Source organism: Micropterus dolomieu, linkage group LG18 (genome assembly GCF_021292245.1).
Source record: "Micropterus dolomieu isolate WLL.071019.BEF.003 ecotype Adirondacks linkage group LG18, ASM2129224v1, whole genome shotgun sequence".
Taxonomy (NCBI): domain Eukaryota; kingdom Metazoa; phylum Chordata; class Actinopteri; order Centrarchiformes; family Centrarchidae; genus Micropterus; species Micropterus dolomieu.
Genome location: NC_060167.1, coordinates 12,857,330 through 12,861,610, shown reverse-complemented (window position 1 = coordinate 12,861,610; position 4,281 = coordinate 12,857,330). Strand labels below are relative to the sequence as shown.

The 4,281-nt window shown below is 39.4% G+C and overlaps 1 protein-coding gene and 1 long non-coding RNA gene across 2 annotated transcripts in view; both read left to right on the top strand.

Moving 5' to 3' along the window:
• Positions 1–4,281, top strand: part of slc12a5a (solute carrier family 12 member 5a) — a 183,240-nt gene that overhangs the window by 66,850 nt on the left and 112,109 nt on the right. The window lies entirely within an intron of this gene.
• The window catches only part of LOC123986914, a 2,930-nt gene continuing 1,188 nt past the window's right edge, over positions 2,540–4,281 (top strand). Inside the window, exons 1-2 of the long non-coding RNA XR_006829016.1 lie at positions 2,540–2,950; positions 3,058–3,132. This is a non-coding gene — a long non-coding RNA (uncharacterized LOC123986914). The remainder of the gene's footprint in view (positions 2,951–3,057; positions 3,133–4,281) is intronic.

Genomic DNA, 4,281 nt, shown 5'->3' with positions numbered 1-4,281 from the left:
GAACGGTAAGGCAAATTCCTTTGTTTTTGTTGTTCACTGAAGACATTTGGTTTAAGATCAAAAGATGAGTATGAGACAAGAGTTCAGAATTTCAGCTCTCATTTCCTGGTATTCACATCTAGATGTGTTAAACAACTCAGGACATACCATCCTTTGTTTGAATCCACCCATTTTTCAAGTGAGCAAAAGTATTGGAACATGTGACTGATGTTTCTTGTTGCCCAGTTGTTGCCTTTTAGGTTGATTGTCCAAACATTAAATAGCTCTGCATGACTAGTCTAAGTTTTCATCCTTGGTTCAAACCTATAAATACTGCATTTCCTGTTAAAGAGGATAAACCAACATGAAGACCAGAGAGCTGTCTATGGGAGAAAAGCAAGCCATTGTCAAGCTGAGAAAAGAAGGAAAATCAACCAGAGCCATTGAGCAAACATTGGGCATAGCAAGCACAACAATTTGGAATGTCCTGAAAAAGAAAGAAACTATTGGTGTACTGAGCAACAGACGTCGAACAGGTTTGTCAAGGAAAACAACAGTAGTTGATGATGGAAATATCATGAGAGCTGTGAAGAAAACCCTCAAAACATCAGTAAGTGACATCACCAACGACCTCCACAGTGCAGGGGTGAAGGTATCACAATCCACTGTTCAAAGAGGACTCACGGCCACACCACAAGATGCAAACCACTCAACAGCAGTAAGAATCAGAAGGCCAGATTGAAATTTGCAAAGAAGAACAGAGATGAGCCTCAAAAGTTCTGAAACACAATCTTATGGACTGATGAGACCAAGATTAATCTCTACCAAAGTGATAGAAAGGCCAAAGTGTGGAGAAAGAAAGGAACTGCTTATGATCCGAAGCATACAAGCTCATCTGTGAAGCATGGTGGAGGTAATGTCATGGCTTGGGCGTGCATGGCTGCTTCTGGAACAGGCTCATTTATATTTATTGATGATGTAACTGATGATGGTAGCAGCAGAATGAATTCAGAAGTGTACAGAAACATTTTGCCAAGTCTGCCAATTTACGGAGAAATGCGTTGAAACTAATCAGGAGGAAGTTTATCATGCAGCAGGACAATGACCCAAAGCACACTGCCAACAAAACAAAGGACTTCATCAGGGGGAAAAAGTGGAAGGTTTTAGACTGGCCAAGTCAATCACCTGACCTTAACCCAATAGAGCTGCATTTCACCTCCTTAAGAGGAGACTGAAGGGAGAAACACCTTGAAACAAACAAGAACTGAAAGAAGCTGCGGTAAAACCTGGAATAGCATCACAAATGAAGAATGCAACAGTTTGGTGATGTGCCACCAAATATTAAATGTTATTTACTTAAAAATTATTTGTTACATTACTTTTGCTCACTTAAGAACGTGGTGAAGTTGTTTAACACATCTAGATGTGAATAAATGCTCCGTATTTTGTATAGGCGCCTTTCTAGTCTTTTCGACCACTCAAAGTGCTTTTACACTACATCTGCATTCACCATTCACACAGATTAATTCACTGAGACTAAGTGCTCAAACTAACATTCACACATTTATACACTGGCTGAACAGCCAGTCCGATTAACAGGCCACCCGCTCTACCTCCTGAGCCACAGCCGCCCCGATACCAGGAAATAAAAGCTGAAATTCTGAACTCTTGTCTCATACTCATCTTTTGATCTTAAACCCAAATGTCTTCAGTGAACAACAAAAACAAAGGAATTTGCCTTACCGTTCCAACACTTTTGGAGGGGACTGTACATCTGAGAACAAGACCACCACATATACTGAGAAATTCAAATTTAAATTTAAATTAGGAAGTAAAAACATCAAAATAATAATTAACAAGTGATTGCTGTCTTGTTGAAGTGTGAAGGGGGGTTGCTTTAAATATAATTATCTTTAAAAAATCAGGAGAAAAAAAACAGGAGATCTACATTTGTAAACAATATTTTGCCAGATAAATTCAGTTTATCAGTATTTGATGTTGTCTATGTCATAACATGTGCTTCAGTAAAAACAAATATTACTGGGACCACTACAAAAAAATTGCAGATGAACTTTTAATATCAGGAAATCACATATCTACACTGCAAGAGGACCCTGAAGTGGTTGCTTGAGCGAGTTGAAGGCACGGTAGGGTGGTTCCACTTCCGTCTCAATCTATACCAGAAAACCCCTGGTTGAAAAAAATCTGTTTTGTATTTAAAAAAACAAAAAAAACAAGCAGCAAACAGACCCCAGAACCTTTATTTCTTCATTTGGATAATGATTTGCTGCAATGGAGTTTGCTGGGTTATTAACACTTTGAAATGTAGGTAAATACCTGTAATGGAAAAATGATAAAATGACATTGCAGAATGTGATACCATCATCTGCTATAAAAACACTGAATTACTTACGTGTGTAGCTATTGCTGCTATCTTTACACTTTCCTGTGAGAGGTTGATGATTTGTATAGCTTGTGGTAAACCCCCTGGATCCTGACACATCTCTTCGCATGATCATTTTAGTAAGTAGATACATAGCTGTTGTCATCATTTGTCCTTTAAATAAAAATGCATCAGTCATGTAGTGATGGAATATTTAGGGGAATTGTTTAAGATTAGTCACAGAGTTTGGTTTTTCTGTTGCTCTCTCACCACCGATACAAAGCCATTCTCCGTGACACCTCCCAGGCTATGCACTTGAATAAGAAAAAGCAAGTCCTTTAAATGGTGATATCGGGAAAGGTACAGTGCTTTTACAGTCTGGCCCTGTGTTTATGAATCTGAGATCAGTCATCCGGTGTTTTGCGTCATCAAGAGAACATGGGTAGGGTTTCCTGTTTAGCTCTTCAGGACAGCACAGGGCTCTCACCTCACAAGTGAACAGGGTGTTGGCTGAGAAACACTACTCAAATCAAAACCTTTAATAAAACAATAATAAAAAAAAAGCGTCTTTGCAGCTTCCTGCTCGTGGTAAGCTAAAGCTTATTTTAGATTGTGAAAGGAACAAAAGCAACAAAACATTGAATGAAGTCCTCTGTCTTTAATCGAACTGTCTAACACTTTGTTTCTTCCGGCAGATGCCACACAATCTCCACAAGTGGATGTAGCAGGGAGGAGCTCGCTACAAAATGGTAGTGAAACCAGTCAGTCAGGTAGCTAACCACTGACTCATCAATGCAGACATAACTTCTCTAGAAATGACGTTAGTTCTGAACATAATGTCTGCCAGATTCACTGTAAGGAATCCTCCCTGCCTTCAAACAGCATGGCAGAAATGCCACTAGATAAATAAACAAAACAATAGGATGATCTAGTAGTTCATATAATCAGTTAGGGCACCTTCTTCTCTTCATTCATACAGAGCAAGGGCCAGAGCAAGTACTCTACTCTGTGTTGACATTTTTACATCCAGTAAAGTTAGGTAGAATCACTTGCAACACATGTATCATAGCAACCACAGCAGTCGGGGAAAAAAAGCCTCAAAAACGCCCGCTAGCGCAAAAAAAGGTTTGGTGGACACAGGCCCTCAGTTATGTCTTCACTGATGACCTTGAACACCAATGAGCATTTAAAAAAAAAAAAGAAGCTTTGGCTGGGTTTCAGATTAGGGCGGCAGCTAACGATAATTTTAGTATTCAAAGCTTCTATAGATTATTTCAAAGATTCATCAATGCGTTGTTTAAGAAATACCTTTGCTTTGCGGCGGCCAAGGATTGATTAGCACACGCAGATAGCAGGGATTGTCTGAGCTACAGAGAGCTGTAGGGGAGTAAAAAGGTGTAGTTTCACAACACCCAGTTAACTCATGACTGTGACTCAATGCCCAAAAAGGAGAACAATAAACTTTCAACTCAAGAATCAATCATGATTTCAGTTAAATGCTAAAGTTGCTGTTACTGTTACCTTGCCTGGTCCGCTGGCAGAACACTGTGCTTTCTGATCAGATATAATCACATCATGTTCACAGCTAAGCGTGATGTGCAATAGTAATAAATGTCCATGCAAAACAGTGTACTGTATAGTTATATGGATTAAACGTCAGCATGCCAATTGCGACATCTGTGTCATTGTGCTGTGTGATGGAACTGCACATTTTCGAGTGGCTATTTTAATGTGACCAGTCTAAGGCACACCTGTGCAATACCCATGCTGTCTGATAAGCATCTTGATATGCCACACCTGTGAGGTGGATGGATTATCTCAGCAAAGGAGAAGTGCTCACTACCACAGATTTGTACAATATTTGAGAGAAATGGGCCTTTTGTGTACATAAAGAAAGTCTTAGATCTTTGAGTTCATCT